Below are 22,997 nucleotides of genomic sequence, written 5' to 3'. Positions count from 1 at the left end.
TAACCTAACCTAACCTAACCTAACCTAACCTAACCTAACCTAACCTAACCTAACCTAACCTAACCTAACCTAACCTAACCTAACCTAACCTAACCTAACCTAACCTAACCTAACCTAACCTAACCTAACCTAACCTAACCTAACCTACCTAACCTAACCTAACCTAACCTAACCTAACCTAACCTAACCTAACCTAACCTAACTAACCTAACCTAACCTAACCTACCTAACCTAACCTAACCTAACCTAACCTAACCTAACCTAACCTAACCTAACCTAACCTAACCTAACCTAACCTAACCTAACCTAACCTAACCTAACCTAACCTAACCTAACCTAACCTAACCTAACCTAACCTAACCTAACCTAACCTAACCTAACCTAACCTAACCTAACCTAACCTAACCTAACCTAACCTAACCTAACCTAACCTAACCTAACCTAACCTAACCTAACCTAACCTAACCTAACCTAACCTAACCTAACCTAACCTAACCTAACCTAACCTAACCTAACCTAACCTAACCTAACCTAACCTAACCTAACCTAACCTAACCTAACCTAACCTAACCTAACCTAACCTAACCTAACCTAACCTAACCTAACCTAACCTAACCTAACCTAACCTAACCTAACCTAACCTAACCTAACCTAACCTAACCTAACCTAACCTAACCTAACCTAACCTAACCTAACCTAACCTAACCTAACCTAACCTAACCTAACCTAACCTAACCTAACCTAACCTAACCTAACCTAACCTAACCTAACCTAACCTAACCTAACCTAACCTAACCTAACCTAACCTAACCTAACCTAACCTAACCTAACCTAACCTAACCTAACCTAACCTAACCTAACCTAACCTAACCTAACCTAACCTAACCTAACCTAACCTAACCTAACCTAACCTAACCTAACCTAACCTAACCTAACCTAACCTAACCTAACCTAACCTAACCTAACCTAACCTAACCTAACCTAACCTAACCTAACCTAACCTAACCTAACCTAACCTAACCTAACCTAACCTAACCTAACCTAACCTAACCTAACCTAACCTAACCTAACCTAACCTAACCTAACCTAACCTAACCTAACCTAACCTAACCTAACCTAACCTAACCTAACCTAACCTAACCTAACCTAACCTAACCTAACCTAACCTAACCTAACCTAACCTAACCTAACCTAACCTAACCTAACCTAACCTAACCTAACCTAACCTAACCTAACCTAACCTAACCTAACCTAACCTAACCTAACCTAACCTAACCTAACCTAACCTAACCTAACCTAACCTAACCTAACCTAACCTAACCTAACCTAACCTAACCTAACCTAACCTAACCTAACCTAACCTAACCTAACCTAACCTAACCTAACCTAACCTAACCTAACCTAACCTAACCTAACCTAACCTAACCTAACCTAACCTAACCTAACCTAACCTAACCTAACCTAACCTAACCTAACCTAACCTAACCTAACCTAACCTAACCTAACCTAACCTAACCTAACCTAACCTAACCTAACCTAACCTAACCTAACCTAACCTAACCTAACCTAACCTAACCTAACCTAACCTAACCTAACCTAACCTAACCTAACCTAACCTAACCTAACCTAACCTAACCTAACCTAACCTAACCTAACCTAACCTAACCTAACCTAACCTAACCTAACCTAACCTAACCTAACCTAACCTAACCTAACCTAACCTAACCTAACCTAACCTAACCTAACCTAACCTAACCTAACCTAACCTAACCTAACCTAACCTAACCTAACCTAACCTAACCTAACCTAACCTAACCTAACCTAACCTAACCTAACCTAACCTAACCTAACCTAACCTAACCTAACCTAACCTAACCTAACCTAACCTAACCTAACCTAACCTAACCTAACCTAACCTAACCTAACCTAACCTAACCTAACCTAACCTAACCTAACCTAACCTAACCTAACCTAACCTAACCTAACCTAACCTAACCTAACCTAACCTAACCTAACCTAACCTAACCTAACCTAACCTAACCTAACCTAACCTAACCTAACCTAACCTAACCTAACCTAACCTAACCTAACCTAACCTAACCTAACCTAACCTAACCTAACCTAACCTAACCTAACCTAACCTAACCTAACCTAACCTAACCTAACCTAACCTAACCTAACCTAACCTAACCTAACCTAACCTAACCTAACCTAACCTAACCTAACCTAACCTAACCTAACCTAACCTAACCTAACCTAACCTAACCTAACCTAACCTAACCTAACCTAACCTAACCTAACCTAACCTAACCTAACCTAACCTAACCTAACCTAACCTAACCTAACCTAACCTAACCTAACCTAACCTAACCTAACCTAACCTAACCTAACCTAACCTAACCTAACCTAACCTAACCTAACCTAACCTAACCTAACCTAACCTAACCTAACCTAACCTAACCTAACCTAACCTAACCTAACCTAACCTAACCTAACCTAACCTAACCTAACCTAACCTAACCTAACCTAACCTAACCTAACCTAACCTAACCTAACCTAACCTAACCTAACCTAACCTAACCTAACCTAACCTAACCTAACCTAACCTAACCTAACCTAACCTAACCTAACCTAACCTAACCTAACCTAACCTAACCTAACCTAACCTAACCTAACCTAACCTAACCTAACCTAACCTAACCTAACCTAACCTAACCTAACCTAACCTAACCTAACCTAACCTAACCTAACCTAACCTAACCTAACCTAACCTAACCTAACCTAACCTAACCTAACCTAACCTAACCTAACCTAACCTAACCTAACCTAACCTAACCTAACCTAACCTAACCTAACCTAACCTAACCTAACCTAACCTAACCTAACCTAACCTAACCTAACCTAACCTAACCTAACCTAACCTAACCTAACCTAACCTAACCTAACCTAACCTAACCTAACCTAACCTAACCTAACCTAACCTAACCTAACCTAACCTAACCTAACCTAACCTAACCTAACCTAACCTAACCTAACCTAACCTAACCTAACCTAACCTAACCTAACCTAACCTAACCTAACCTAACCTAACCTAACCTAACCTAACCTAACCTAACCTAACCTAACCTAACCTAACCTAACCTAACCTAACCTAACCTAACCTAACCTAACCTAACCTAACCTAACCTAACCTAACCTAACCTAACCTAACCTAACCTAACCTAACCTAACCTAACCTAACCTAACCTAACCTAACCTAACCTAACCTAACCTAACCTAACCTAACCTAACCTAACCTAACCTAACCTAACCTAACCTAACCTAACCTAACCTAACCTAACCTAACCTAACCTAACCTAACCTAACCTAACCTAACCTAACCTAACCTAACCTAACCTAACCTAACCTAACCTAACCTAACCTAACCTAACCTAACCTAACCTAACCTAACCTAACCTAACCTAACCTAACCTAACCTAACCTAACCTAACCTAACCTAACCTAACCTAACCTAACCTAACCTAACCTAACCTAACCTAACCTAACCTAACCTAACCTAACCTAACCTAACCTAACCTAACCTAACCTAACCTAACCTAACCTAACCTAACCTAACCTAACCTAACCTAACCTAACCTAACCTAACCTAACCTAACCTAACCTAACCTAACCTAACCTAACCTAACCTAACCTAACCTAACCTAACCTAACCTAACCTAACCTAACCTAACCTAACCTAACCTAACCTAACCTAACCTAACCTAACCTAACCTAACCTAACCTAACCTAACCTAACCTAACCTAACCTAACCTAACCTAACCTAACCTAACCTAACCTAACCTAACCTAACCTAACCTAACCTAACCTAACCTAACCTAACCTAACCTAACCTAACCTAACCTAACCTAACCTAACCTAACCTAACCTAACCTAACCTAACCTAACCTAACCTAACCTAACCTAACCTAACCTAACCTAACCTAACCTAACCTAACCTAACCTAACCTAACCTAACCTAACCTAACCTAACCTAACCTAACCTAACCTAACCTAACCTAACCTAACCTAACCTAACCTAACCTAACCTAACCTAACCTAACCTAACCTAACCTAACCTAACCTAACCTAACCTAACCTAACCTAACCTAACCTAACCTAACCTAACCTAACCTAACCTAACCTAACCTAACCTAACCTAACCTAACCTAACCTAACCTAACCTAACCTAACCTAACCTAACCTAACCTAACCTAACCTAACCTAACCTAACCTAACCTAACCTAACCTAACCTAACCTAACCTAACCTAACCTAACCTAACCTAACCTAACCTAACCTAACCTAACCTAACCTAACCTAACCTAACCTAACCTAACCTAACCTAACCTAACCTAACCTAACCTAACCTAACCTAACCTAACCTAACCTAACCTAACCTAACCTAACCTAACCTAACCTAACCTAACCTAACCTAACCTAACCTAACCTAACCTAACCTAACCTAACCTAACCTAACCTAACCTAACCTAACCTAACCTAACCTAACCTAACCTAACCTAACCTAACCTAACCTAACCTAACCTAACCTAACCTAACCTAACCTAACCTAACCTAACCTAACCTAACCTAACCTAACCTAACCTAACCTAACCTAACCTAACCTAACCTAACCTAACCTAACCTAACCTAACCTAACCTAACCTAACCTAACCTAACCTAACCTAACCTAACCTAACCTAACCTAACCTAACCTAACCTAACCTAACCTAACCTAACCTAACCTAACCTAACCTAACCTAACCTAACCTAACCTAACCTAACCTAACCTAACCTAACCTAACCTAACCTAACCTAACCTAACCTAACCTAACCTAACCTAACCTAACCTAACCTAACCTAACCTAACCTAACCTAACCTAACCTAACCTAACCTAACCTAACCTAACCTAACCTAACCTAACCTAACCTAACCTAACCTAACCTAACCTAACCTAACCTAACCTAACCTAACCTAACCTAACCTAACCTAACCTAACCTAACCTAACCTAACCTAACCTAACCTAACCTAACCTAACCTAACCTAACCTAACCTAACCTAACCTAACCTAACCTAACCTAACCTAACCTAACCTAACCTAACCTAACCTAACCTAACCTAACCTAACCTAACCTAACCTAACCTAACCTAACCTAACCTAACCTAACCTAACCTAACCTAACCTAACCTAACCTAACCTAACCTAACCTAACCTAACCTAACCTAACCTAACCTAACCTAACCTAACCTAACCTAACCTAACCTAACCTAACCTAACCTAACCTAACCTAACCTAACCTAACCTAACCTAACCTAACCTAACCTAACCTAACCTAACCTAACCTAACCTAACCTAACCTAACCTAACCTAACCTAACCTAACCTAACCTAACCTAACCTAACCTAACCTAACCTAACCTAACCTAACCTAACCTAACCTAACCTAACCTAACCTAACCTAACCTAACCTAACCTAACCTAACCTAACCTAACCTAACCTAACCTAACCTAACCTAACCTAACCTAACCTAACCTAACCTAACCTAACCTAACCTAACCTAACCTAACCTAACCTAACCTAACCTAACCTAACCTAACCTAACCTAACCTAACCTAACCTAACCTAACCTAACCTAACCTAACCTAACCTAACCTAACCTAACCTAACCTAACCTAACCTAACCTAACCTAACCTAACCTAACCTAACCTAACCTAACCTAACCTAACCTAACCTAACCTAACCTAACCTAACCTAACCTAACCTAACCTAACCTAACCTAACCTAACCTAACCTAACCTAACCTAACCTAACCTAACCTAACCTAACCTAACCTAACCTAACCTAACCTAACCTAACCTAACCTAACCTAACCTAACCTAACCTAACCTAACCTAACCTAACCTAACCTAACCTAACCTAACCTAACCTAACCTAACCTAACCTAACCTAACCTAACCTAACCTAACCTAACCTAACCTAACCTAACCTAACCTAACCTAACCTAACCTAACCTAACCTAACCTAACCTAACCTAACCTAACCTAACCTAACCTAACCTAACCTAACCTAACCTAACCTAACCTAACCTAACCTAACCTAACCTAACCTAACCTAACCTAACCTAACCTAACCTAACCTAACCTAACCTAACCTAACCTAACCTAACCTAACCTAACCTAACCTAACCTACAAGGTTGCACAAGTGTGTACAAGAGTGTACAATCGTGTACAAGCTTGTACAAGTGTGTACAAGGGTGTACAGGTTTGTACAAGGTTGTACAAGTGTGTACAAGGTTTTACAATTGTGTACAAGGTTGTACAAGTGTGTACAAGGTTGTACAAGTGTGTACAAGTTTGTACAAGTGTGTACAAGCTTGTACAAGTGTGTACAAGGTTGTACAAGTGTGTACATGGTTGTTCAAGTGTGTACATGTTTGTACAAGTGTGTTTAAGTTTGTACAAGGTTGTACAAATGTGTACAAGGGTGTACAAAATTGTACAAGGGTGCACAAGTTTGTACAAGGGTGTACAAGTGTGTACAAGCTTGTACAAGTGTGTACAAGGGTGTACAGGTTTGTACAAGGTTGTACAAATGTGTACAAGGATGTACAAGTATGTACAAGAATGTACAATTTTGTACAAGTGTGTACAAGTTTGTAAAAGGTTGTACAAGTGTGTACAAGGGTGAACAAGTGTGTACAAGGTTGTACAAGTGTGTACAAGCTTGTACAAGTGTGTACAAGGGTGTACAAGTGTGTACAAGGTTGTACAAGTTTTTACAAGGTTGTACAAGTGTGTACAAGGTTGTACAAGTGTGTACAAGGTTGTACAAGTGTGTACAAGGTTGTACAAGGTTGTACAATTGTGTACAAGGTTGTACATGTGTGTACAAGGTTGTACAAGTGTGTACAAGGTTGTACAAGTGTGTACAAGGGTGTACAAGTTTGTACAAGTGTGTACAAGTTTGTACAATTGTGTACAAGTTTGTACAAGGTTGTACAAATGTATACAAGGGTGTACAAAAGTGTACAAGGGTGCACAAGTTTGTACAAGGGTGTACAAGTGTGTACAAGCTTGTACAAGTGTGTACAAGGTTGTACAAGTGTGTACAAGGTTGTACAAGTGTGTACAAGGTTGTACAAGTGTGTACAAGGTTGTACAAGGTTGTACAATTGTGTACAAGGTTGTACATGTGTGTACAAGGTTGTACAAGTGTGTACAAGGTTGTACAAGTGTGTACAAGGGTGTACAAGTTTGTACAAGTGTGTACAAGTTTGTACAATTGTGTACAAGTTTGTACAAGGTTGTACAAATGTATACAAGGGTGTACAAAAGTGTACAAGGGTGCACAAGTTTGTACAAGGGTGTACAAGTGTGTACAAGGGTGTACAGGTTTGTACAAGGTTGTACAAGTGTTTACAAGGGTGTACAAGTATGTACAAGAATGTACAAGTTTGTACAAGTGTGTACAAGTTTGTAAAAGGTTGTACAAGTGTGTACAAGGGTGTACAAGTGTGTACAAGGGTGCACAAGTGTGTACAAGCTTGTACAAGTGTGTACAAGGGTGTACAGGTTTGTACAAGGTTGTACAAGTGTGTACAAGGATGTACAAGTATGTACAAGAATGTACAATTTTGTACAAGTGTGTACAAGTTTGTAAAAGGTTGTACAAGTGTGTACAAGGGTGTACAAGTGTGTACAAGGGTGTACAAGTGTGTACAAGCTTGTACAAGTGTGTACAAGGATGTACAAGTTTTTACAAGGTTGTACAAGTGTGTACAAGGTTGTACAAGTGTGTACAAGGTTGTACAAGTGTGTACAAGGTTGTACAATTGTGTACAAGGTTGTACAAGTGTGTACAAGGTTGTACAAGTGTGTACAAGGTTGTATAAGTGTGTACAAGGTTGAAAAAGTGTGTACAAGGTTGTACAAGTGTGTACAAGGTTGTACAAGTGTGGACAAGGTTGTACAAGTGTGTACAAAGGTGTACAATTGTGTACAAGGTTGTACAAGTGTGTACAAGGTTGTACAAGTGTGTACAAGGTTGTACAAGTGTGTACAAGGTTGTACAAGGTTGTACAATTGTGTACAAGGTTGTACAAGTGTGTACAAGGTTGTACAAGTGTGTACAAGGTTGTACAAGTGAGTACAAGGGTGTACAAGTTTGTACAAGTGTGTACAAGTTTGTACAAGTGTGTACAAGTTTGTACAAGGTTGTACAAATGTATACAAGGGTGTACAAAAGTGTACAAGGGTGCACAAGTTTGTACAAGGGTGTACAAGTGTGTACAAGGGTGTACAGGTTTGTACAAGGTTGTACAAGTGTTTACAAGGGTGTACAAGTATGTACAAGAATGTACAAGTTTGTACAAGTGTGTACAAGTGTGTACAAGGTTGTACAAGTGTGTACAAGGTTGTACAAGTGTGTACAAGGTTGTACAAGTGTGTACAAGGTTGTACAAGTGTGTACAAAGGTGTACAAGTGTGTACAAGGTTGTACAAGTGTGTACAAGGTTGAACAAGTGTGTACAAGGTTGTACAAGGTTGTACAATTGTGTACAAGGTTGTACAAGTGTGTACAAGGTTGTACAAGTGTGTACAAGGTTGTACAAGTGTGTACAAGGGTGTACAAGTTTGTACAAGTGTGTACAAGTTTGTACAAGGTTGTACAAATGTATACAAGGGTGTACAAAAGTGTACAAGGGTGCACAAGTTTGTACAAGGGTGTACAAGTGTGTACAAGCTTGTACAAGTGTGTACAAGGGTGTACAGGTTTGTACAAGGTTGTACAAGTGTTTACAAGGGTGTACAAGTATGTACAAGAATGTAAAAGTTTGTACAAGTGTGTACAAGTTTGTAAAAGGTTGTACAAGTGTGTACAAGGGTGTACAAGTGTGTACAAGGGTGCACAAGTGTGTACAAGGGTGTACAATCGTGTACAATCTTGTACAAGTGTGTACAAGGGTGTACAGGTTTGTACAAGGTTGTACAAGTGTGTACAAGGTTGTACAAGTGTGTACAAGGTTGTACAAGTGTGTACAAGTTTGTACAAGTGTGTACAAGTTTGTACAAGGTTGTACAAATGTGTACAAGGGTGTACAAAAGTGTACAAGGGTGCACAAGTTTGTACAAGGGTGTACAAGTGTGTACAAGGGTGTACAGGTTTGTACAAGGTTGTACAAGTGTTTACAAGGTTGTACAAGTGTGTACAAGGTTGCACAAGTGTGTACAAGAGTGTACAATCGTGTACAAGCTTGTACAAGTGTGTACAAGGGTGTACAGGTTTGTACAAGGTTGTACAAGTGTGTACAAGGTTTTACAATTGTGTACAAGGTTGTACAAGTGTGTACAAGGTTGTACAAGTGTGTACAAGTTTGTACAAGTGTGTACAAGCTTGTACAGGTGTGTACAAGGTTGTACAAGTGTGTACATGGTTGTTCAAGTGTGTACATGTTTGTACAAGTGTGTTTAAGTTTGTACAAGGTTGTACAAATGTGTACAAGGGTGTACAAAAGTGTACAAGGGTGCACAAGTTTGTACAAGGGTGTACAAGTGTGTACAAGCTTGTACAAGTGTGTACAAGGGTGTACAGGTTTGTACAAGGTTGTACAAATGTGTACAAGGATGTACAAGTATGTACAAGAATGTACAATTTTGTACAAGTGTGTACAAGTTTGTAAAAGGTTGTACAAGTGTGTACAAGCTTGTACAAGTGTGTACAAGGGTGTACAAGTGTGTACAAGGTTGTACAAGTTTTTACAAGGTTGTACAAGTGTGTACAAGGTTGTACAAGTGTGTACAAGGTTGTACAAGTGTGTACAAGGTTGTACAAGTGTGTACAAGGTTGTATAAGTGTGTACAAGGTTGAAAAAATGTGTACAAGGTTGTACAAGTGTGTACAAGGTTGTACAAGTGTGTACAAGGTTGTACAAGTGTGTACAAAGGTGTACAATTGTGTACAAGGTTGTACAAGTGTGTACAAGGTTGTACAAGTGTGTACAAGGTTGTACAAGGTTGTACAATTGTGTACAAGGTTGTACAAGTGTGTACAAGGTTGTACAAGTGTGTACAAGGTTGTACAAGTGTGTACAAGGTTGTACAAATGAGTACAAGGGTGTACAAGTTTGTACAAGTGTGTACAAGTTTGTACAAGTGTGTATAAGTTTGTACAAGGTTGTACAAATGTATACAAGGGTGTACAAAAGTGTACAAGGGTGCACAAGTTTGTACAAGGGTGTACAAGTGTGTACAAGCTTGTACAAGTGTGTACAAGCTTGTACAAGTGTGTACAAGGGTGTACAGGTTTGTACAAGGTTGTACAAGTGTTTACAAGGGTGTACAAGTATGTACAAGAATGTACAAGTTTGTACAAGTGTGTACAAGTGTGTACAAGGTTGTACAAGTGTGTACAAGGTTGTACAAGTGTGTACAAGGTTGTACAAGTGTGTACAAGGTTGTACAAGTGTGTACAAAGGTGTACAAGTGTGTACAAGGTTGTACAAATGTGTACAAGGTTGAACAAGTGTGTACAAGGTTGTACAAGGTTGTACAATTGTGTACAAGGTTGTACAAGTGTGTACAAGGTTGTACAAGTGTGTACAAGGGTGTACAAGTTTGTACAAGTGTGTACAAGTTTGTACAAGTGTGTACAAGTTTGTACAAGGTTGTACAAATGTATACAAGGGTGTACAAAAGTGTACAAGGGTGCACAAGTTTGTACAAGGGTGTACAAGTGTGTACAAGCTTGTACAAGTGTGTACAAGGGTGTACAGGTTTGTACAAGGTTGTACAAGTGTTTACAAGGGTGTACAAGTATGTACAATAATGTAAAAGTTTGTACAAGTGTGTACAAGTTTGTAAAAGGTTGTACAAGTGTGTACAAGGGTGCACAAGTGTGTACAAGGGTGTACAATCGTGTACAATCTTGTACAAGTGTGTACAAGGGTGTACAGGTTTGTACAAGGTTGTACAAGTGTGTACAAGGTTGTACAAGTGTGTAAAAGGTTGTACAAGTGTGTACAAGTTTGTACAAGTGTGTACAAGTTTGTACAAGGTTGTACAAATGTGTACAAGGGTGTACAAAAGTGTACAAGGGTGCACAAGTTTGTACAAGGGTGTACAAGTGTGTACAAGGGTGTACAGGTTTGTACAAGGTTGTACAAGTGTTTACAAGGTTGTACAAGTGTGTACAAGGTTGCACAAGTGTGTACAAGAGTGTACAATCGTGTACAAGCTTGTACAAGTGTGTACAAGGGTGTACAGGTTTGTACAAGGTTGTACAAGTGTGTACAAGGTTTTACAATTGTGTACAAGGTTGTACAAGTGTGTACAAGGTTGTACAAGTGTGTAAAAGTTTGTACAAGTGTGTACAAGCTTGTACAAGTGTGTACAAGGTTGTACAAGTGTGTACATGGTTGTTCAAGTGTGTACATGTTTGTACAAGTGTGTTTAAGTTTGTACAAGGTTGTACAAATGTGTACAAGGGTGTACAAAAGTGTACAAGGGTGCACAAGTTTGTACAAGGGTGTACAAGTGTGTACAAGCTTGTACAAGTGTGTACAAGGGTGTACAAGTGTGTACAAGGTTGTATAAGTGTGTACAAGGTTGAAAAAGTGTGTACAAGGTTGTACAAGTGTGTACAAGGTTGTACAAGTGTGTACAAGGTTGTACAAGTGTGTACAAAGGTGTACAAGTGTGTACAAGGTTGTACAAGTGTGTACAAGCTTGTACAAGTGTGTACAAGGGTGTACAAGTGTGTACAAGGTTGTACAAGTTTTTACAAGGTTGTACAAGTGTGTACATGTGTGTACAAGGTTGTACAAGTGTGTACAAGGTTGTACAAGTGTGTACAAGGGTGTACAAGTTTGTACAAGTGTGTACAAGTTTGTACAATTGTGTACAAGTTTGTACAAGGTTGTACAAATGTATACAAGGGTGTACAAAAGTGTACAAGGGTGCACAAGTTTGTACAAGGGTGTACAAGTGTGTACAAGCTTGTACAAGTGTGTACAAGCTTGTACAAGTGTGTACAAGGGTGTACAGGTTTGTACAAGGTTGTACAAGTGTTTACAAGGGTGTACAAGTATGTACAAGAATGTACAAGTTTGTACAAGTGTGTACAAGTTTGTAAAAGGTTGTACAAGTGTGTACAAGGGTGTACAAGTGTGTACAAGGGTGCACAAGTGTGTACAAGCTTGTACAAGTGTGTACAAGTTTGTAAAAGGTTGTACAAGTGTGTACAAGGGTGTACAAGTGTGTACAAGGTTGTACAAGTGTGTACAAGCTTGAACAAGTGTGTACAAGGTTGTACAAGTGTGTACAAGGTTGTACAAGTGTGTACAAGGTTGCACAAGTGTGTACAAGAGTGTACAATCGTGTACAAGCTTGTACAAGTGTGTACAAGGGTGTACAGGTTTGTACAAGGTTGTACAAGTGTGTACAAGGTTGTACAAGTGTGTACAAGGGTGTACAAGTTTGTACAAGTGTGTACAAGTTTGTACAAGTGTGTACAAGTTTGTACAAGTTTGTACAAATGTATACAAGGGTGTACAAAAGTGTACTAGGGTGCACAAGTTTGTACAAGGGTGTACAAGTGTGTACAAGCTTGTACAAGTGTGTACAAGCTTGTACAAGTGTGTACAAGGGTGTACAAGCTTGTACAAGTGTGTACAAGGGTGTACAGGTTTGTACAATTTTGTACAAGTGTTTACAAGGGTGTACAAGTATGTACAAGAATGTACAAGTTTGTACAAGTGTGTACAAGTTTGTAAAAGGTTGTACATGTGTGTACAAGGGTGTACAAGTGTGTACAAGGGTGCACAAGTGTGTACAAGGGTGTATAATCGTGTACAAGCTTGTACAAGTGTGTACAAGGGTGTACAGGTTTGTACAAGGTTGTACAAGTGTGTACAAGGGTGTACAAATGTATACAAGGATGCAAAAGTTTGTACAAGTGTGTACAAGTTTGTACAAGGTTGTACAAGTAAGTACAAGTTTGTACAAGAATGTACAAGTGTGTACAAGGTTTTACAATTGTGTAAAAGGTTGTACAAGTGTGTACAAGGTTGTACAAGTGTGTACAAGCTTGTACAAGTGTGTACAAGGTTGTACAAGTGTGTACAAGGTTGTACAAGTGTGTACAAGCTTGTACAAGTGTGTACAAGGTTGTACAAGTGTGTACAAGGTTGTTCAAGTGTGTACATGTTTGTACAAGTGTGTTTAAGTTTGTACAAGGTTGTACAAATGTGTACAAGGGTGTACAAAAGTGTTCAAGGGTGCACAAGTTTGTACAAGGGTGTACAAGTGTGTACAAGCTTGTACAAGTGTGTACAAGGGTGTACAGGTTTGTACAAGGTTGTACAAGTGTGTACAAGGGTGTACAAGTATGTACAAGAATGTAAAATTTTGTACAAGTGTGTACAAGGGTGTACAAGTGTGTACAAGGTTGTACAAGTGTGTACAAGGTTTTACAATTGTGTACAAGGTTGTACAAGTGTGTACAAGGTTGTACAAGTGTGTACGAGGTTGTACAAGTGTGTACAAGGTTGTACAAGTGTGTACAAGGTTGTACAAGTGTGTACAAGGTTGTACAAGTGTACACAAGTTTGTAAAAGTGTGTACAAGTTTGTACAAGTGTGTACAAGTTTGTACAAGGTTGTACAAATGTGTACAAGGGTGTACAAAAGTGTACAAGGGTGCACAAAAGTGTACAAGGGTGCACAAGTTTGTACAAGGGTGTACAAGTGTGTACAAGCTTGTACAAGTGTGTACAAGCTTGTACAAGTGTGTACAAACTTGTACAAGTGTGTACAAGGGTGTACAGGTTTGTACAAGGTTGTACAAGTGTGTACAAGGGTGTACAAGTATGTACAAGAATGTACAATTTTGTACAAGTGTGTACAAGTTTGTAAAAGGTTGTACAAGTGTGTACAAGGGTGTACAAGTGTGTACAAGGTTGTACAAGTGTGTACAAGCTTGAACAAGTGTGTACAAGGTTGTACAAGTGTGTACAAGGTTGTACAAGTGTGTACAAGGTTGCACAAGTGTGTACAAGAGTGTACAATCGTGTACAAGGTTGTACAAGTGTGTACAAGGTTGTACAAGTGTGTACAAGGGTGTACAAGTTTGTAAAAGTGTGTACAAGTTTGTACAAGTGTGTACAAGTTTGTACAAGTTTGTACAAATGTATACAAGGGTGTACAAAAGTGTACAAGGGTGCACAAGTTTGTACAAGGGTGTACAAGTGTGTACAAGCTTGTACAAGTGTGTACAAGCTTGTACAAGTGTGTACAAGGGTGTACAGGTTTGTACAATTTTGTACAAGTGTTTACAAGGGTGTACAAGTATGTACAAGAATGTACAAGTTTGTACAAGTGTGTACAAGTTTGTAAAAGGTTGTACATGTGTGTACAAGGGTGTACAAGTGTGTACAAGGGTGCACAAGTGTGTACAAGGGTGTACAATCGTGTACAAGCTTGTACAAGTGTGTACAAGGGTGTACAGGTTTGTACAAGGTTGTACAAGTGTGTACAAGGGTGTACAAATGTATACAAGGATGTAAAAGTTTGTACAAGTGTGTACAAGTTTGTACAAGGTTGTACAAGTAAGTACAAGTTTGTACAAGAATGTACAAGTGTGTACAAGGTTTTACAATTGTGTAAAAGGTTGTACAAGTGTGTACAAGGTTGTACAAGTGTGTACAAGCTTGTACAAGTGTGTAAAAGGTTGTACAAGTGTGTACAAGGTGTGTTTAACGTTGTACAAGGTTGTACAAATGTGTACAAGGTTGTACAAAAGTGTTCAAGGGTGCACAAGTTTGTACAAGGGTGTACAAGTGTGTACAAGCTTGTACAAGTGTGTACAAGCTTGTACAAGTGTGTACAAGCTTGTACAAGCTTGTACAAGTGTGTACAAGCTTGTACAAGTGTGTACAAGGGTGTACAGGTTTGTACAAGGTTGTACAAGTGTGTACAAGGGTGTACAAGTATGTACAAGAATGTAAAATTTTGTACAAGTGTGTACAAGGGTGTACAAGTGTGTACAAGGTTGTACAAGTGTGTACAAGGTTTTACAATTGTGTACAAGGTTGTATAAGTGTGTACAAGGTTGTACAAGTGTGTACGAGGTTGTACAAGTGTGTACAAGGTTGTACAAGTGTGTACAAGGTTGTACAAGTGTGTACAAGGTTGTACAAGTGTACACAAGTTTGTACAAGTGTGTACAAGTTTGTACAAGTGTGTACAAGTTTGTACAAGGTTGTACAAATGTGTACAAGGGTGTACAAAAGTGTACAAGGGTGCACAAGTTTGTACAAGGGTGTACAAGTGTGTACAAGCTTGTACAAGTGTGTACAAGCTTGTACAAGTGTGTACAAGGGTGTACAGGTTTGTACAAGGTTGTACAAGTGTGTACAAGGGTGTACAAGTATGTACAAGAATGTACAATTTTGTACAAGTGTGTACAAGTTTGTAAAAGGTTGTACAAGTGTGTACAAGGGTGTACAAGTGTGTACAAGGTTGTACAAGTGTGTACAAGCTTGAACAAGTGTGTACAAGGTTGTACAAGTGTGTACAAGGTTGTACAAGTGTGTACAAGGTTGCACAAGTGTGTACAAGAGTGTACAATCGTGTACAAGCTTGTACAAGTGTGTACAAGGGTGTACAGGTTTGTACAATTTTGTACAAGTGTTTACAAGGGTGTACAAGTATGTACAAGAATGTACAAGTTTGTACAAGTGTGTACAAGTTTGTAAAAGGTTGTACATGTGTGTACAAGGGTGTACAAGTGTGTACAAGGGTGCACAAGTGTGTACAAGGGTGTACAATCGTGTACAAGCTTGTACAAGTGTGTACAAGGGTGTACAGGTTTGTACAAGGTTGTACAAGTGTGTACAAGGGTGTACAAATGTATACAAGGATGTAAAAGTTTGTACAAGTGTGTACAAGTTTGTACAAGGTTGTACAAGTAAGTACAAGTTTGTACAAGAATGTACAAGTGTGTACAAGGTTTTACAATTGTGTAAAAGGTTGTACAAGTGTGTACAAGGTTGTACAAGTGTGTACAAGCTTGTACAAGTGTGTACAAGGTTGTACAAGTGTGTACAAGGTTGTACAAGTGTATACAAGCTTGTACAAGTGTGTACAAGGTTGTACAAGTGTGTACAAGGTTGTTCAAGTGTGTACATGTTTGTACAAGTGTGTTTAAGTTTGTACAAGGTTGTACAAATGTGTACAAGGGTGTACAAAAGTGTTCAAGGGTGCACAAGTTTGTACAAGGGTGTACAAGTGTGTACAAGCTTGTACAAGTGTGTACAAGCTTGTACAAGTGTGTACAAGCTTGTACAAGTGTGTACAAGGGTGTACAGGTTTGTACAAGGTTGTACAAGTGTGTACAAGGGTGTACAAGTATGTACAAGAATGTAAAATTTTGTACAAGTGTGTACAAGGGTGTACAAGTGTGTACAAGGTTGTACAAGTGTGTACAAGGTTTTACAATTGTGTACAAGGTTGTACAAGTGTGTACAAGGTTGTACAAGTGTGTACGAGGTTGTACAAGTGTGTACAAGGTTGTACAAGTGTGTACAAGGTTGTACAAGTGTGTACAAGGTTGTACAAGTGTGTACAAGTTTGTACAAGGTTGTACACGTGTGTACAAGGTTTTACAATTGTGTACAAGGTTGTACAAGTGTGTACAAGATTGTACAAGTGTGTACAAGGTTGTACAAGTGTGTACAAGGTTGTACAAGTGTGTACAAGGTTGTACAAGTGTACACAAGTTTGTACAAGTGTGTACAAGTTTGTACAAGTGTGTACAAGTTTGTACAAGTTTGTACAAATGTGTACAAGGGTGTACAAAAGTGTACAAGGGTGCACAAGTTTGTACAAGGGTGTACAAGTGTGTACAAGGGTGTACAAGTATGTACAAGAATGTACAATTTTGTACAAGTGTGTACAAGTTTGTAAAATGTTGTACAAGTGTGTACAAGGGTGTACAAGTGTGTACAAGGTTGTACAAGTGTGTACAAGCTTGAACAAGTGTGTACAAGGTTGTACAAGTGTGTACAAGGTTGTACAAGTGTGTACAAGGTTGCACAAGTGTGTACAAGAGTGTACAATCGTGTACAAGCTTGTACAAGTGTGTACAAGGGTGTACAGGTTTGTACAAGGTTGTACAAGTGTGTACAAGGTTGTACAAGTGTGTACAAGGTTGTACAAGTGTGTACAAGGGTGTACAAGTTTGTACAAGTGTGTACAAGTTTGTACAAGTGTGTACAAGTTTGTACAAGTTTGTACAAATGTATACAAGGGTGTACAAAAGTGTACAAGGGTGCACAAGTTTGTACAAGGGTGTACAAGTGTGTACAAGCTTGTACAAGTGTGTACAAGCTTGTACAAGTGTGTACAAGGGTGTACAGGTTTGTACAAGGTTGTACAAGTGTTTACAAGGGTGTACAAGTATGTACAAGAATGTACAAGTTTGTACAAGTGTGTACAAGTTTGTAAAAGGTTGTACAAGTGTGTACAAGGGTGTACAAGTGTGTACAAGGGTGCACAAGTGTGTACAAGGGTGTACAATCGTGTACAAGCTTGTACAAGTGTGTACAATGGTGTACAGGTTTGTACAAGGTTGTACAAGTGTGTACAAGGTTGTACAAGTGTGTACAAGGTTGTACAAGTGTGTACAAGGTTGTACAAGTGTGTACAAGGTTGTACAAGGTTGTACAATTGTGTACAAGGTTGTACATGTGTGTACAAGGTTGTACAAGTGTGTACAAGGTTGTACAAGTGTGTACAAGGGTGTACAAGTTTGTACAAGTGTGTACAAGTTTGTACAATTGTGTACAAGTTTGTACAAGGTTGTACAAATGTATACAAGGGTGTACAAAAGTGTACAAGGGTGCACAAGTTTGTACAAGGGTGTACAAGTGTGTACAAGGGTGTACAGGTTTGTACAAGGTTGTACAAGTGTTTACAAGGGCTGTACAAGTATGTACAAGAATGTACAAGTTTGTACAAGTGTGTACAAGTTTGTAAAGGTTGTACAAGTGTGTACAAGGGTGTACAAGTGTGTACAAGGGTGCACAAGTGTGTACAAGCTTGTACAAGTGTGTACAAGGGTGTACAGGTTTGTACAAGGTTGTACAAGTGTGTACAAGGATGTACAAGTATGTACAAGAATGTACAATTTTGTACAAGTGTGTACAAGTTTGTAAAAGGTTGTACAATTGTGTACAAGGGTGTACAAGTGTGTACAAGGGTGTACAAGTGTGTACAAGCTTGTACAAGTGTGTACAAGGTTGTACAAGTGTGTACAAGGTTGTACAAGTGTGTACAAGGTTGTACAAGTGTGTACAAGGGTGTACAAGTTTGTACAAGTGTGTACAAGTTTGTACAAGTGTGTACAAGTTTGTGCAAGTGTGTACAAGTTTGTACAAGTGTGTACAAGTTTGTACAAGGTTGTACAAATGTATACAAGGGTGTACAAAAGTGTACAAGGGTGCACAAGTTTGTAAAAGGTTGTACAATTGTGTACAAGGGTGTACAAGGTTGAACAAGTGTGTACAAGGTTGTACAAGGTTGTACAATTGTGTACAAGGTTGTACAAGTGTGTACAAGGTTGTACAAGTGTGTACAAGGTTGTACAAGTGTGTACAAGGGTGTACAAGTTTGTACAAGTGTGTACAAGTTTGTGCAAGTGTGTACAAGTTTGTACAAGTGTGTACAAGTTTGTACAAGGTTGTACAAATGTATACAAGGGTGTACAAAAGTGTACAAGGGTGCACAAGTTTGTACAAGGGTGTACAAGTGTGTACAAGCTTGTACAAGTGTGTACAAGGGTGTACAGGTTTGTACAAGGTTGTACAAGTGTTTACAAGGGTGTACAAGTATGTACAAGAATGTAAAAGTTTGTACAAGTGTGTACAAGTTTGTAAAAGGTTGTACAAGTGTGTACAAGGGTGTACAAGTGTGTACAAGGGTGCACAAGTGTGTACAAGGGTGTACAATCGTGTACAATCTTGTACAAGTGTGTACAAGGGTGTACAGGTTTGTACAAGGTTGTACAAGTGTGTACAAGGTTGTACAAGTGTGTACAAGGTTGTACAAGTGTGTACAAGTTTGTACAAGTGTGTACAAGTTTGTACAAGGTTGTACAAATGTGTACAAGGGTGTACAAAAGTGTACAAGGGTGCACAAGTTTGTACAAGGGTGTACAAGTGTGTACAAGGGTGTACAGGTTTGTACAAGGTTGTACAAGTGTTTACAAGGTTGTACAAGTGTGTACAAGGTTGCACAAGTGTGTACAAGAGTGTACAATCGTGTACAAGCTTGTACAAGTGTGTACAAGGGTGTACAGGTTTGTACAAGGTTGTACAAGTGTGTACAAGGTTTTACAATTGTGTACAAGGTTGTACAAGTGTGTACAAGGTTGTACAAGTGTGTACAAGTTTGTACAAGTGTGTACAAGCTTGTACAAGTGTGTACAAGGTTGTACAAGTGTGTACATGGTTGTTCAAGTGTGTACATGTTTGTACAAGTGTGTTTAAGTTTGTACAAGGTTGTACAAATGTGTACAAGGGTGTACAAAAGTGTACAAGGGTGCACAAGTTTGTACAAGGGTGTACAAGTGTGTACAAGCTTGTACAAGTGTGTACAAGGGTGTACAGGTTTGTACAAGGTTGTACAAATGTGTACAAGGATGTACAAGTATGTACAAGAATGTACAATTTTGTACAAGTGTGTACAAGTTTGGAAAAGGTTGTACAAGTGTGTACAAGCTTGTACAAGTGTGTACAAGGGTGTACAAGTGTGTACAAGGTTGTACAAGTTTTTACAAGGTTGTACAAGTGTGTACAAGGTTGTACAAGTGTGTACAAGGTTGTACAAGTGTGTACAAGGTTGTACAAGTGTGTACAAGGTTGTATAAGTGTGTACAAGGTTGAAAAAATGTGTACAAGGTTGTACAAGTGTGTACAAGGTTGTACAAGTGTGGACAAGGTTGTACAAGTGTGTACAAAGGTGTACAATTGTGTACAAGGTTGTACAAGTGTGTACAAGGTTGTACAAGTGTGTACAAGGTTGTACAAGTGTGTACAAGGTTGTACAAGTGTGTACAAGGTTGTACAAGGTTGTACAATTGTGTACAAGGTTGTACAAGTGTGTACAAGGTTGTACAAGTGTGTACAAGGTTGTACAAGTGTGTACAAGGTTGTACAAGTGAGTACAAGGGTGTACAAGTTTGTACAAGTGTGTACAAGTTTGTACAAGTGTGTACAAGTTTGTACAAGGTTGTACAAATGTATACAAGGGTGTACAAAAGTGTACAAGGGTGCACAAGTTTGTACAAGGGTGTACAAGTGTGTACAAGCTTGTACAAGTGTGTACAAGCTTGTACAAGTGTGTACAAGGGTGTACAGGTTTGTACAAGGTTGTACAAGTGTTTACAAGGGTGTACAAGTATGTACAAGAATGTACAAGTTTGTACAAGTGTGTACAAGTGTGTACAAGGTTGTACAAGTGTGTACAAGGTTGTACAAGTGTGTACAAGGTTGTACAAGTGTGTACAAGGTTGTACAAGTGTGTACAAGGTTGTACAAGTGTGTACAAGGTTGTACAAGTGTGTACAAGGTTGTACAAGTGTGTACAAGGTTGTACAAGTGTGTACAAAGGTGTACAAGTGTGTACAAGGTTGTACAAGTGTGTACAAGGTTGAACAAGTGTGTACAAGGTTGTACAAGGTTGTACAATTGTGTACAAGGTTGTACAAGTGTGTACAAGGTTGTACAAGTGTGTACAAGGGTGTACAAGTTTGTACAAGTGTGTACAAGTTTGTACAAGTGTGTACAAGTTTGTACAAGGTTGTACAAATGTATACAAGGGTGTACAAAAGTGTACAAGGGTGCACAAGTTTGTACAAGGGTGTACAAGTGTGTACAAGCTTGTACAAGTGTGTACAAGGGTGTACAGGTTTGTACAAGGTTGTACAAGTGTTTACAAGGGTGTACAAGTATGTACAATAATGTAAAAGTTTGTACAAGTGTGTACAAGTTTGTAAAAGGTTGTACAAGTGTGTACAAGGGTGTACAAGTGTGTACAAGGGTGCACAAGTGTGTACAAGGGTGTACAATCGTGTACAATCTTGTACAAGTGTGTACAAGGGTGTACAGGTTTGTACAAGGTTGTACAAGTGTGTACAAGGTTGTACAAGTGTGTACAAGGTTGTACAAGTGTGTACAAGTTTGTACAAGTGTGTACAAGTTTGTACAAGGTTGTACAAATGTGTACAAGGGTGTACAAAAGTGTACAAGGGTGCACAAGTTTGTACAAGGGTGTACAAGTGTGTACAAGGGTGTACAGGTTTGTACAAGGTTGTACAAGTGTTTACAAGGTTGTACAAGTGTGTACAAGGTTGCACAAGTGTGTACAAGAGTGTACAATCGTGTACAAGCTTGTACAAGTGTGTACAAGGGTGTACAGGTTTGTACAAGGTTGTACAAGTGTGTACAAGGTTTTACAATTGTGTACAAGGTTGTACAAGTTTGTACAAGGTTGTACAAGTAAGTACAAGTTTGTACAAGAATGTACAAGTGTGTACAAGGTTTTACAATTGTGTAAAAGGTTGTACAAGTGTGTACAAGGTTGTACAAGTGTGTACAAGCTTGTACAAGTGTGTACAAGGTTGTACAAGTGTGTACAAGGTTGTACAAGTGTGTACAAGCTTGTACAAGTGTGTACAAGGTTGTACAAGTGTGTACAAGGTTGTTCAAGTGTGTACATGTTTGTACAAGTGTGTTTAAGTTTGTACAAGGTTGTACAAATGTGTACAAGGGTGTACAAAAGTGTTCAAGGGTGCACAAGTTTGTACAAGGGTGTACAAGTGTGTACAAGCTTGTACAAGTGTGTACAAGGGTGTACAGGTTTGTACAAGGTTGTACAAGTGTGTACAAGGGTGTACAAGTATGTACAAGAATGTAAAATTTTGTACAAGTGTGTACAAGGGTGTACAAGTGTGTACAAGGTTGTACAAGTGTGTACAAGGTTTTACAATTGTGTACAAGGTTGTACAAGTGTGTACAAGGTTGTACAAGTGTGTACGAGGTTGTACAAGTGTGTACAAGGTTGTACAAGTGTGTACAAGACTGTACAAGTGTGTACAAGGTTGTACAAGTGTACACAAGTTTGTACAAGTGTGTACAAGTTTGTACAAGTGTGTACAAGTTTGTACAAGGTTGTACAAATGTGTACAAGGGTGTACAAAAGTGTACAAGGGTGCACAAGTTTGTACAAGGGTGTACAAGTGTGTACAAGCTTGTACATGTGTGTACAAGCTTGTACAAGTGTGTACAAGGGTGTACAGGTTTGTACAAGGTTGTACAAGTGTGTACAAGGGTGTACAAGTATGTACAAGAATGTACAATTTTGTACAAGTGTGTACAAGTTTGTAAAAGGTTGTACAAGTGTGTACAAGGGTGTACAAGTGTGTACAAGGTTGTACAAGTGTGTACAAGCTTGAACAAGTGTGTACAAGGTTGTACAAGTGTGTACAAGGTTGTACAAGTGTGTACAAGGTTGCACAAGTGTGTACAAGAGTGTACAATCGTGTACAAGCTTGTACAAGTGTGTACAAGGGTGTACAGGTTTGTACAAGGTTGTACAAGTGTGTACAAGGTTGTACAAGTGTGTACAAGGGTGTACAAGTTTGTACAAGTGTGTACAAGTTTGTACAAGTGTGTACAAGTTTGTACAAGTTTGTACAAATGTATACAAGGGTGTACAAAAGTGTACAAGGGTGCACAAGTTTGTACAAGGGTGTACAAGTGTGTACAAGCTTGTACAAGTGTGTACAAGGGTGTACAGGTTTGTACAATTTTGTACAAGTGTTTACAAGGGTGTACAAGTATGTACAAGAATGTACAAGTTTGTACAAGTGTGTACAAGTTTGTAAAAGGTTGTACATGTGT

This window comes from Macrosteles quadrilineatus, unplaced genomic scaffold (assembly GCF_028750875.1).
Source record: "Macrosteles quadrilineatus isolate MER2022 unplaced genomic scaffold, UCM_ALF_1.0 Scaffold_2__2_contigs__length_208266976, whole genome shotgun sequence".
NCBI classification, from domain to species: domain Eukaryota; kingdom Metazoa; phylum Arthropoda; class Insecta; order Hemiptera; family Cicadellidae; genus Macrosteles; species Macrosteles quadrilineatus.
Note: the sequence above shows the minus strand (reverse complement) of the source record.